The following is a 14,482-nucleotide window of genomic DNA, read 5'->3' on the forward strand; positions in this document are numbered from 1 at the left end:
TGGAAAAGAGGGAAAGAACCCTGTGAGAAATGAATTTAACAACCAAATGCTGTCCCTGAGAAACCAGAGAGGTTCCTCTGTGCCAGGAGGGCACCAGCGTAGAACAGGGGGGGCTATACACCGCTCACAGGCTCACTGTTGTACAGCTCCCATTTGGGCTTCAAATGCCATTGGCAATGTTTTTTTTAATGTTCTGAAATTTTAAAGATTTGAAAGTCTGTCCCCAAGCATCACGAGGAGCTCTGGGTGGTGAAACTTTGAGCTGTCCCTTTTTTCATTTAGTCACCTAAGGAAAAGCTAACCCCTAGTATAAATCTTGTATCTGTGCCCAGTTGTCAAGTTCTGGTTTACCTCCTAAATTCTGTTCAGGTTTTTGCTTAGAAAAACTGAAACAAAATCCTGTACTTTGAGTACTGTCAACACACATGAAGTTTCAGTTTGAACTTAATTAAAATCATTAAGATCTGTTCAACATTAGTTTGGCTCTGTCTGAGTTACCAGGATGCCTTATTTTATGTCGAGAGGAAGTTTGGGGGTTTGGTTGGTTTTTTTGGTTGATTGTGGTTTCTTTGGTAAAAAGTCATGTCCAAGAGCCACTGTCCGGAAGTGCAAGGGTCACCCTGCTTGCTCCCAAGGGCAAACCCTAGAGAAAAAGGCCACTCACTCAGAAATCTGTTCTCTCCATATCCAGCATATTGTTTCCTTATCAGTAGATACCAGTTTTGGAAGAATTTGATTTCAGAGTATGAAGCAGTTCCACAGACCAGTTGGGCTTGACCTTCAAATGCCTTAGATAGATGCAAGCCTTGAAAATGACTCTCTGTGCCCTGGGAACTTTTGTGGGGAAAAAAAGAAGTGCCCAGGGGGTATATTCTTGACTGTATTGCTGAGTCAATGAAGCGCGGTGCTCTAAATCAACTGAAGCTTTAGTTAACTGTGGATATGTTTTCTTAATCTAGGAAAACAGAATAATAGTACCAAGGCTGGCCATTTGTGAATGTATATGTTAAAGATATGCATGCCCCTATATGACAGGAAATGGAAAGGAATCTAGAGACGGAAGAGCAATTTTGTATTCCAGTGTCTGCTCTCTGGGAAGAGCAAGCAGACAAGAAGACATACCCAGGAGCAGACCTGTGGCTTCTGCAGTGTTGCTCAGAGCCCCAGCAGTATGATGGCCCCAGTGCCACACAGACATCCCAATGCACCCCAAGAGCTGCCAGGAATGTGGCAAGGGAAACATCTGGAGTAGCTAGAAAGCCCATCCAGCTCTCAGCAGCAGCATTTTCAGCACTGCAAACACTTGCCTACCTGAACTTGTACCATGGATGCTCCAATGTAACATGCCCAGAAACAAGGAGAGGTTCTGCTGGACCTTCCCAGCAGCACAGGAATGGAATATGAATCTGGGATAAATGTGATTTTTGTCTCAACTACAGCTGATCCCAACACTGCACAGGAAAACACCCTTAATGAGAGACAGGGACAAGAAATTCTGTGGCTTTCTTTAGGCACTGACATTTGTGTATTTGGAGCAAAATGCTTCACAGAAGGGAAGGTGCTAATTTATCTTTTCCTACTTCCTTATATTTTCATTTCAAAATATGGCTTTTTCATGAACTATGATACTCATTACAAATGTGAACAGTTATTGTGGCTCATCTAACGTATGTATGTTTGCAGATCACACTGTGCTGTGTGATCTGCTTTCGCAGCATTTAGAATGCACAGCTGCAAATGGGAATGTAGGAGGGGTCAGCGTTGAGGGGTTTGCATTCAGCATTGCCTGCTGGAATCCCAAAACTCAAAATGAGCCAGAGGAAAACAGCAGTGCTCTGCTTTGCACACACTTATGGCCAATGTGCAATTCCAAGGATCCAGGTCTGATTTCAAAATTCTGCACATGCACACCTGTAAATCTTTTCAAAATCTGCAGCAATAAATGTGTAGGCATCTGAAGGTTGGATTCAGAGTTGAAATGAATATTTACTTCTATCAATTAGTAGACAAATGCTCTATGATCACTACCACAACAAAAACAGAACTTCGTCTGCGGATTTGAGAAATTGTGTTTGAAGAGAATAATCACAAGATCTGTAAGTGTATCTAAGTTCCTCTAACTCCCAATTATTTCAGTACAGGCACCTAAACTGAAGTTAAATAGGTAAATGTTTGTCCCTTTTATATTAGGTCAGACACAGAATTCTGTTCCTGTTAAAATTATTGCTGCTGTGACATGAAACTTTATGACATGAAACTGTGTGACATAAGTAAATTAATATAGCAAGAAAGTCAAAATGTCCATGAAAAATATGTTCACATACCTGTTCTATCTTCCTAGCCTTTGCTTTCTTTCTTTGCTTATTTATTGTGCTTCTTCCAATGATCTGTTTTGGTCACTCTCAACAGGAAAACCTCATTACACTAGGTTTTCTTCAAATTGATGCCAGCTACTTTAATTTCAGGCAGAAATTGAACCTTGTTAGGACTGGCTGGTTCTTGCAGCTTTTCTGATTTGAGCTCCAGACACTACTAAAAGGGAAATATTTAACAGTACTTAGTAAATTGACTTAGTAGTAGGAACACGAATTTGAGACCAACAGAGTCGCCTTATGTAAAGCCTACAGCAACTTCATGATCATGAGTATTTACACAGCTAACTAATCCAGAGAGTTTTCATCAGACAGCCAGGCACAGAATCCGGTCACCCAGCTACTGTGGCCAGATCGCTCAGGATTTAGCTTGTGAACTTGGAATACTTGCCATGACACTCCTGTAATCACTTCAGCAATAATTTCTTGGACAAACTGTTCATGAGATGATAGCCTCAAACCACAAAAGAAGCTTCAATCTTTTAGTTAAAAAGCACTTTCTTTTTTTTTTTTTCTAAGGGCTACATGGTCTGTGCAAGTTCTTAACTATGAATAGCTTGCCCTGCCTTCTAGCCCATGGGCTGGGGCAGTGCTGTGAGCTGACCATCCCCACACAGCTCTGCCAGTCACCCGCTGACCCCAGGCACTCCCAGATACTCCATCGGTGTGGTACTGTTATCCCAGCCCTACTCACATATTAGGCAAATCCATCTCTTTTTTTTTTTTTTTCCTGTGGGAGATATATTTTAGGTGGAGAATAACAGACACATGTTTATATGGACATAACTGTATCATTTTTTAATACCTCAGCACCCCTTGGGGTCATACTTATGCTAGTTTGTCAAAATTCGAGGAAAATCTCTTCCTTTGCATCATTTCACTGATTGACTGTTTGATCCTTATATTTGTTTTCTTTTGTGAGTGCAACATAAACTTGTGTGCAACTGAACCCCTGTGAGGTCCTGTTGCTCTCAGGGGAGCCAGGCTGGAATGGGTGTAATGCAGCACCGATCCAATCAAAGGTGGGCAGGATAGACTGTAGGGTGAGTGTGATGCCGGTTTCTGTACACCCTGCATATAGTGTCCATCCGCACAGAAGTCATCCAAATAGTTCAGAGCTATTATTTTTGGGATCCAGCTGAGAAGCCTGGATTTAGCTTCTCTTAGGAACTGGATCCAAACTTGGATTTCATGTCAAAGCATGTCACCCTATAACACTTCTACTGTTGATGCAAGTCTTACAAATTTCTATTTGCCCAGAACAAATAAATATAATCTCATTGGTATTAAAAACCCCACACACTCCGGAAAAAAGCCTAACCAAAACCAAAACAAAACACCCCTAGACTCCTGTTTCACCCTCATTGGAAAAGTTGATATTATAACTGGGCTTGTAAACGTTCTTGATCATGTTGCAAGGTTGCAGTGTATAATATGGGGCCCAGAAATCCAGTCACAGGGTCCATAAACAATATAATAGTTAACAAGAAAATTACATTTGTCAGTCACATCTATTGTAAGTTTATGCAGCCATATTTCCCCCAGCTCTTTATGTGAAGTGGACAGATACTGTATTAACAGCTCAACATGTCTCCACGTATTTTTAATCACCTTCCTCCCACTCTGTTCTTCTATCAGACAATAAACTTCGGTCACACTCACCTCAGTGGCCCAGCACAGCAGTCTGCACTTAGACGCAGAAAATCTGAATCTTCACACTGCTGACCTTATTGTTTTACAAACTATTGATTGCAAGTCATCAGGTTTCAGCAGTTCAAAGGGATCAACCTCTGGAAAAGAAAAGCAGAAAGAAGGAATGAACCCATACGCAGGACGAGGGCACTATTGCAACTGAACTGACAAGCAGCATTAGGCTGATTTTGTGTAATGTGGATATATAATAATGAACAGAGGTTCTCTAATCTATTCTGTGCAGTGTTGGAACGCAGCCAGCCAGAAGTTCACAGCACACCCATGTGCCCACGTGGCATGCAGAGAAGGTGGTGCTGGCGAGGACTACAGCAAGGGCTGAGTGAGATGGGTGTCCTTCTCCGTGGGCTCCAAATGGAGCAGAAGTTCCATGTTTATCCCCGTGGGTCCATGTCCAGTTTATGCTTTGGTCTAGACAGAGCAAGAGGCACCACCGAAACCAGAGACGGGGTGGGATGGGTAACAGGGTTGGCAACAAGCCCATCAACCCTGTTCAGGTTGCTTCAGGAGGGAAAATAGTGATTGCAGACGGCAGTGCCCAGGCGAGGGCTGGTGCTTGCCGAGCAGCTTCCCAGCGCTGTTTGCCTGCTAAAGGGCAGTGGGGATAGGGAGAGTAATGGCAACAGCTAGAGCAGAGATCCTGGGTGCACTGGAGGCAGGGTGATTCCACCTCTGACTGGCTCTGTCTGAATCTCCCAGACCTAAATGTCCTTAAGCACCACCACTTCACTACGGCTCTGGAGCAGGACAGAGGGAGCTGTACTAAACATTTGAAACAAAGATGTAAGAATAATATGTTTGGCTGGAAGAAGGATTTTGCAAAAATTCATAAACTCATCATGGGGATTTATTTAAATACTAGGTTTCAAAAGTTGCATAACAAGCAAATAGATGCAGATAATTTTTATGCATCTCACCAGCACTACAAACGACCCATTTTTCTGACACTCAATCACAGTATTGAAAATATATTTCCTCCCTTGAGATACTGGTAATCAAGATTGTCAAAGGGGGTTTATTTTTTTTTTTTAATTCTTCAAACTGGGAATATTTAACACAACTTTGAGAAATCTTTGTCCACATTTTGGTTCTCTAAGTCTCCTTTCATAAATATATTTAATGCGGTCCATGCAAGACAAATAAGACCACTTGTTTCCCAGACACACTCCCCTACTGCAATGAACTCACACTCTGTACTGCTCAGTATAATAGTCAGTATAATTGTATTAGCAAATGTGCCAATATAGACTATTTAGGTCTACTGTGAAGCAGAATATGTTAGCCAGATAAACTATAGCTTTGTGGTAAAAAACTTTGTTATATAAACATATCCACAGCCATGTTCTTAATAACCTTGTTAAGTAACTCAGAAATATGGCAAAATTTGTACCCTCTTGAGACCAAGAATTGTGGGAAACCAGTCTTTCCCTGTCCCTCTCCACAGCAAGGACTTGGGGTCCACTGAGGCTCTGGCCTTGCTCAGAAGCCTGTGCTACTCAGCTGTGCCTCCTGTTCTTTGAAATAAAGTATGGAAGCAAAATCTAGCTGGTTTTTTTTTTTTTGCTATGTTTAAATTGCAGGTTTTGTTTGCCCTTTGTTGTATTGTATTTATCAAAACGGGTCATGACAATCCCAAGCCCAAATACAGATTGGGCAGAGAATGGATTGAGAGCAGCCCTGAGGAGGACTTGGGGGTGTTGGTGGTCAAGAAGCTCAACATGAGCCGGCAACATGCACTTGCAGTCCAGAAAGCCAACCGCATCCTGGGCTGCATCAAAATAAGTGTGACCAGCAGGTAGAGGGAGGTGATTCTACCCCTCTACTCTGCTCTCATGAGACCCCACCTGGAGTACTGCATCCAGCTCTGGAGTCCTCAGCACAGGAAAAACATGGACCTGTTGGAACAGGTCCAGCAGAGGACCACAAAGATGATCAGAGGGTTGGAGCACCTATGCTTTGAGGACAGGCTGAGAGAGTTGGGCTTGTTCAGCCTGGAGAAGAGAAGGCTCTGCAGAAACCTTATAGCAGCCTTCCAGTACCCGAAGAGGGCCTAACAGGAGAGATGGGGAGGGCCTCTTTATCGCTAACAGGAGCGATAGGATGAGGGGTAATGGTTTTAAACTGAAAGAGGGGAGATTTAGATTAGATATCAGGAAGAAATTCTTTATGGTGAGGGTGGTGAGACACTGGAACACGTTGCCCAGAGAAGCTGTGGATGCCCCATCCATGGAAGTGTTCAAGACCAGGCTGGATGGGGCTTTGAGCAACCTGGTCTAGTGGGAAGCATCCCTGCCCACTGCAGGGGGGTTGGAACTCAATAATCTTTAAGGTCCCTTCCAACCCAAACCATTCTATGATCCTATGATTCTAAAACCATAGCATCAAATATCTGAAGTACTACAGCATGGAAGAGATTGAAGGTAACAACCAAAAACACAAATCAGCAAAAAGTCTAGTTCTGAGTCCTGTTGTACTTGAACCTGACGCTCATCTCAGCCTAGAAAACTTTTTCAAAAGGAAGCAGTATAATACCAGCCAAAACTAGGAAAGTGGCAGTGATAACCAGTCAAGAGTGTGTGACCACATCCTCCAGTTCCTTATTCAGAGCCATCACTTTTCTCATCTCACAAACAGAAAAGTCGCATTAGAAGACATCTAGCAAAGAGCTCTCTCCACCTCACCAGCAGCACTCTGCTCTCCACCCAAGACACAGATCAATGCAGTTGCATACATTTCTATCAGGTTTTCTTTAAACTGGTTTTCACTAGTTTGGCTTCTTTTTGATGTTGCTATACTTACAGAATGAAATTAAACTGGATATTCTACCTTTCATTCCAATGGAGATGGCATTTCCCCAGAAAATGGTTTCATTTTTCCTAGAAATGTTCTCATTTTCATAAAAGAGTCAATGAAGCTAAATTTCTAAAGTTACATATAACTTACCAAGGTTTAGACTAACAACAGAAGTCATTTGGAAAAGTATACCTTTGTGGTTTTATTAACAACTGCTTTTCTTCTACTATTCTTAGTATTTTGTGATACTGCATGCAGTAAGAAGAACTTTTAAGACATCAACATTATAACATGGAGCTCTGATTCATGACACACTATCTAATATTAGACTCCAGACCTTTAGGACACAAGTTAGGCTGTGAATTTCGAGTGTATTTTTTTATAAACTATTTGCAAATTAGATGTCTTCCAAATGTTTGCTCATTTAATTAGAACATAAAAGATTTTTCTCTTTGACTGGACCTTGCTTCTGACCCTTCTTGCCTGTGTGTGGTTTGTATTGTTCTTGGCTAATGAGATATAGGATATATACTAAACATTTACACATTAAAGGCATCCTTCATTCAGCATGAAGGTGTTGATACATCAAGGATACCTCAAACATGCTGAGATTCCAACAACTTGTCAGACAAATTAGCACCTTACCAATCGGGGGTAAAATTGAGTTTCACATCTCTCCCTGGTGGGAAGAAAAAAATCAAAAATCACTGTAGTTTAATGCTTTCTTTGTAAATACGAACACAAAAGGCTTTATCACCTCTGTAGTGTAAATTATAGCCCTCAACGACTATCTGATTTTTAATTCATTGGTTTTAAATGATCCCAGGCAGTTCAGAGCAAATCCATTGTGTCATTCCTCTCTTAGGGCAGACATCTCCCCTCTTTTAAGTTTATTTCTTTCACAATTATTTAAAATCTACCTATATATTAAAATGGAAAGAAATCAAAGTCTCAAATCTGCATGTTCCACTAGCATATAACTTTCAGGAAGGTTTAGCCCAACCTCTAAGGAGTACATGGAATTAAGGTACTATATGGCAATGAAACTGTAAAGGTTAATTTAAAAAAAAAAAATATTCAGCTAAGTAGTGCTGAAAATTAGTGCTCAGTGCTTCAAATTGCTGGCACTCTGCATGTGACATTCAGAGCACCAGAAAGACCTACAGTCAGATAATCCAGCCTAATCAAGTATGCCAATCAAATAACTGGGCTGCGAGTAACATTAAGACCAATTTTAGGTGCTGTGGGCACTACAGTAAGAGCCAATGGCCATCCTGTGCCTCTAAGTCACAAACCATTACATAGTATGTACTGAGAAGATCATGACACAAAGTGCTGCCTACACAAGATTTGGGGAAAGAGGGTTACTATAAGCCTCTAAAATATGAATTATTTATGTATCAAAAGGCCTTTATTGAACTTCCATACCTTAGTATGATCCCATCACAAACATAGATTTTCCAAGATTATGAGGTCAGCAAATCAAATCAACCTATAATAGAAGCAAGAGTGGGCCTAAGGTTTTTACAGAGATCAGGCATGTAAACTGTAGGTCATTCTTCACTTTCCACTTGGCAACTTCTTCATTTTAAACAATCTCAAATTTATCAGATCTTTTTAAAATACATGAAAGAAATTTGTGGAGGACCTGCCTGGTTGAAGTTGCTTGAAACTCCTTTCAGAAGGAACTGTCATCACACTAATTAATTTTATCATCACCCCTTCTTCATTTATCATTAATCCCTAATATCTAAACAAAACATACGTACCTCTCTTTTCTGCACCTGGGTATCTGCTCAATGTCACCATGATTCTATGGCCACAACTGCCCCTTAACTAGGATAGGACACCAGTGCAATCATCGTTGTTCAAAGATTCAAAGGTCATATTAAACTCATTACAGAATAGCTGCCTGGGAAAAGGGTGTTACCAGAAGCAGGTATTTAATTGTGAGCATGCCAATTCCTTTTCTCCTCATGTTTTTCAGAGTTATCAGTACAACAAAGTGAGTGGGGCTGTTAGGGCCCAGCATCTGTAACAAGGCAGACCAGGGCTGCTGAATCAGAGATATGGGATTGAACGCTGACCGTATGGGCATTGCACGAGCATGTCAGACTTGTAAGCCAGATTCTTATACAAAGAGCTTAATACAGAAATATGGAGAAGATCAAAGTTTTCTATTTTTCATAGTACATGATTGTATGGAACTTCAGAGCAATGCTCCAGCTCAGTGACATATATTACATACATTAAAACACTTGCACAGTTTTTTGCCTTGAGGGAAAATAGATCTCAAAGAAAAAGACATAGAATGTTTAAATCCTTAAAAGAGAATTTTTGGTTCCCATACATATGGTGACATGGTTTATAAATATCTAATTAAAAGGAACTAATTCACTGATAAAATCTGTAGATAAGTGTTTGTATTTGACTAAAACAGTAATGGCAAGCACTAATTGTATGTGGTCTGTTGCATGGCTACTGGAATCAAGTAGTGAAAAGGATCACAGTTCCTTATTAGTTAGGACCACCTAGAGTGATGGAAAGCTTGAATGATCAAAGAGAAGACAGTTTTATGCTGCAAATGTTGATATACTCTTGAGCTTTCTAGCACAATTTAAGATCCAGTATGAACACTTGACATACTAACTACTGAACAGGGAAATGAGTGTAATATCAGACTACAAAAGAGTTTTTTATGTCAAAGATAAATGAATAATATTCATTGTTATATTCCTATTCCCTAGTGTATCACAAAATAATTTGTATTAGTACCGGAGCTCAACAACTTATTTTTGTCTACCTTAATCAAGCATAAATTAGCCTTTCTTCCTAATACCAAAGCATGAGAGATCCTATCCTGCTTTCTCTGAACATCCACACTGATTGCTGGGTAGATGGGGTGAAAAAATTTCAGGACGTAATTTCTTTGTAGAAACCCAAAATAATCCAGAGTCATTATTTACTTTTCACAACTTTGTCATTCGATCCCATGGAACTGTTTTTGTGTCTTGACTGAATAGCTGAAATGTTTCAGAGAATGATTTGTGGTGTCTCTGCAGTGCTGTTGGTCATGCCTGAACTCATACAAGGCACAGTTTTTCCTTAAAACACTTTTGTGAACAAAAACCTGTTCCCACGCAAGTCTGCAAGTACTAATAAAATCACAAACATGATAGAAACAAGCTCTGCTTTGGAACTGAAGCACAACTGAAGAGTGGGGATTGTCTTACAGAATTCAAATGGCTCTAAATTCTATGAGGAAATCTTCAATTTATTCGCATATATCTGAAGTTATTTTGTTTGTTGCTGTTCTGTCTCTAGCTTTCAGGCTGTTCAGTAGGTCATGGCTTTTGACCCTGTGATTCATTAAATAAAATCTGCTCTGTGGACATAGAAAGGCCTTCTGGTTTAAGTGAGAGGTACTGGAAAGAAATCTGTGTTAAGAAACCTGAACATTAATTTTAAATTCTCTCATAAAAAATGTGGGCGAGTTTTACTAAATAGCTTTATCCTCCATACACACAGGTTTAGCAATTCTCTCCGAAAGCTCTTCACAACTCTTGGCCTGACCACCTCTTTCTCTAGAATTCTCTACAATCACTAGACTCTTAAGGGGTTAAGTACTTTGTTACAGCAGGAAAAAGTTTTACTTTTAATATATTGATGTTTATATTTATACCACACATTTAATATATATTATTATATGAACATGGAATATATTTAATGTTTCTCACTAAATAAGCAACATACGTTAGTTGGAAAAATATTTACAGGTATTAGGTTTAGGTTCTTAGAAGTCTGGAATCAACCAAATAGATCTCAATATAAAATGGACAACTGCCTAACTAGAAAAGTTGCCACCATCTCCTTGCCAGTATCTAAAATCCACTTTCTCACTCCTAAAATGTCAGGATGTCTGTTTTGCAACAGCTTGTCAGAAGCTTAAGAGAAGAATAAACCGGAGCACATGATCATGTGCTCCACTACAAAGTCAGCATTACTTCACAGAGTCCTCAAGCTTGGTATAGAGATGACCCAATCTCATTTGAATATGCTTTTTCAGATCATTTAATCCTTAATCCTGTGTAAGACTACTACAGAATCAGGAATGAGCCTAACACCTAAATTCTGCCTTATTGAAGGCACAATGATAACCCTGGTTTAGAGTTCAACTAGAAAACAAAATATCCGTGTTCCAATTTAGGGAATCAATTTAATCTCTTTGAAGAAATTAGAGGCTGGGGCTGTGAACTTTGAACCATCCTTGTGTTTAAGGTTCAGACCTCATTAAGTTTGGCTAGGAATACTCTCTAATTACTAAGAGAGTTTCCTCAAGTTGCACTTTAGAAACTCATCTTTTTTGTAAGCTGTAAAGTATTCATAAAAAGCTAAAAACTGTGGGAAAATTAGCATTGATGGATGTTTTCTTACCCTCCATCAGGAAATGATGTACTTGAAACTCATTACAGATCTTCATAGAAACTCTGTTGAATGTGCCTTGGGCTTTGTGCTGATCAGCACACACAGAGTTTACTGCATAATTCATCTCTCTTGTGTCACATTTAATGTATAACATGTATTTCCTGTTAATTATGAAAATAAAAATTCATCCTTTCTTTTAGAAACATAATCATGAAATTACTACAGAAATTAAGAAACATAGAGTTGTATTTTACCCGTTTTATATGAAATTTTTGTTTTCTTTTAAGTCAGTATTACCTCCTGTGCAGAAATAAGAGGAAAGCATTGCATTCAGAATTCATCAAACATACTTTGCTTCTCCTTCATGCACCAGGCACAACCCCTCCCCTGTGGCCACACAAGAAGAGGTGCAGGGGATCCCCGTTGTCCCACTGGCTGCCAGGGCCACCCTTCTCATTGGAGCTCTGGGTTGGCATATGGTCCCCTTAACTTTTTTCTGCAGAGAGAGGTTTGGATGTTTTCATATCTCCTTTCAGGGATGTCAATGAAACATTAGGCATCCTGTATCTCATTTTCCTCATTCAAGGTTGAAGATTATTCAGTAATATTCTACTTCACTTCACCCATCCATCTATATGAGTCTGTTCAGCTTCCCTTACCAAAAGAATGAAGAAACAAAAATCCCATCTCAGCATCCTACCTACACCAATATATCTTATGGAGTTATATTGTCTGCCACCCTGACAGAGTAGGAGAGAGAAAGAATAAAGTGATGGAGCAAGAGAAGGAAAGATGCAACAGCATAAATCTGAAAATACACCATTCTTATTTGGAATAAGAAGGGGAGGAGGGGGCTCATCTGTACACAATGGCACACTCGGCCACGGTATTTTCATTGCTACACTGATTGTTCCCCTTTGGAGAAACAATCCTGTGCTGGAATTATTTGCTCTGTGGTTGGTGAGGCAACTGGGTTAATATTGCTTTCATAGTTCACATTAGGATCACATCAATATTGTGTTTTTACAGGGGTTTGCTAACTACCAAGTCAAAGCTGATAGTCCAATAGATGACATAGACCTATTCTAACCATAGGATTGTATTGCCTGCTCTGAGTACACTCAAAGTGTACACTTTGAGTACAGCATGCCGTTCCCTGAGGAAATCATCTGTATTTTGTGATCATAGGTATGTGCATCACTTTCAGAAATGCAACCACACATAGCTTGAATCCTACCTCAGATGCTATGGCTCTGTACTGACTGCAAGACACATGGGAGCTACGGGGTAATCTGAACGGGAGGAAGCAAGACAGCTGCCCTCAGATCCAGCCAAATCTTGTCCCCCAGGAAAGTTTGATTGGGCCCTTGAAGACTGAGTACTATCTCTCGCTTGTGAGGCAGTCCCACAGTTCTGCCTTTTCAGAAACTTTCAAGAGATATTCCCTTTTGACTCTTGCACACATGAAAATCTTCATTCATAATTGCTAATGTCAGTAAAGTTGACTAGATGCCTAGAACAATATAAAGTTGTGTATGGGTAATAGTGCCAGCAACCTCTAGAGAAACAAGTGAGTCTAGATAAAAAGACATATTACAAGTAGCAGTGTCTGGGAACCAGGATAAATTTCCATTTCCCCATCTGTCGAAAGACCTGCAACAGAACCCCACCAAAACAACTCTGAAGGATGAGAGCACAACTTTGGTAGTTTCTTCGGGAGGTTTCAACTTCCTGTACAGATGTGAAAAAGAAGAATAACTACCAGAGCTGATGGTTACAGGGATCTGGTTGTTTAAAAAAAAAAAAAAAAAAAAAACACACCTGGCAGAAGATTTCATTCTTACACAGCTGATCTTTGTAAGAAACAAAAACAGCTTTGGCAGAAAGAATTTAGGTGTTTTTAATTTTCTCCTCAGGGTGGCATTTTAAATCTGGGTTAGCACTACCACCAGTTATTGTAGTATCTGAGTTTCTTATGGCATGCTTAAGTATGCCATATGATGTTGATCTTCATCAACACCAACAAACCATTTTACACATAGCTATGTAAAATCATCCAGTGCTCATTTAAAAAAAAGCACTTGTATTCATGATTGTGCGGAAAAGTTAGGAATTGACTTCTAAAACCTCAAGGCCAAGAAGGCTAGACGTGCCAAATGTACTCACTTAACTTCAAACTCATGGCTTTGAAGCCAAACTCATGATTTCTAGATGCTTAAATCATATTTTATTGAAGTGTAGGATGGCAATGCTGCAAGTGTTGGGACATAACTTTTATCACTCCAAAACCAAAAATACCTCTCAAAAATCACTGGTATAAGCAGTCACTCCTGTCTTTATGGACAGCTGAACAATGCTGCTTCAGCTTATTTAGAAGGTGAAGATGTAAATCATTTCTGAATAATGTAAGCGAACATGAAAGAATCTGTAAAGAAAAAAGATCATGAAAGATTCTTTTATGAAGTGCAGGGATTTTACCTAGTCATCTTACAATAAAAGCTTTTCCCATCACCTTATCATTTCACCTCAGGGCAAAATCATAGATTTTTTCCAAGGTATTGATTCTTTTGTATATCCTAAATGAGATTTAAGTAATAATTCTTTTTATTTTTTTCATCTCTAGCTCTCGGTTTTGGAGTGCATTGCCTTGGAACAGCCCATTTCATCATTACATACTGCACTTATTTTACATTTCTTGCATATTGAGGGGCATTTTGCCATTAAAGTTTCTTTTGGCACTTTTTATCTGTTGAAAGTTGATTTAAACCATTAGAAAAAAATCAATAGAATTATTAAGACGCATTCCACATTAGAAGTCCAACTGTTCACCATTTCTCCTTCCAAGCCCACTTGTTTAATGAAACCTTGCATAGTTTTATTTTTCACTCTCAGGTTTCTTTCCCTCTTCATTGACGTAAACAGTGAGACTGATATTCCTTGAAAATAAATCTACGCAGATCGTTTGTCCTTGAAGTACAATACCTAATTTGCAAGAATACTTTATATAAGAGCTGAATTATTGATAGACAGCCTTGACATAACATTTAGGACAAAATATTTTTGCTATATTAAACTATATTGTATTACTTTCAGCTCAACTGATGGAATAGTTTGGTTTTTGTAGTTTTGATCACAGAGATTCATAAATTCGACAAATCAAACTGAATCTGGCAGATCAAAAT

The sequence above is a fragment of the Numenius arquata genome, chromosome 8, assembly GCF_964106895.1.
Source record: "Numenius arquata chromosome 8, bNumArq3.hap1.1, whole genome shotgun sequence".
NCBI classification, from domain to species: Eukaryota; Metazoa; Chordata; class Aves; order Charadriiformes; family Scolopacidae; genus Numenius; species Numenius arquata.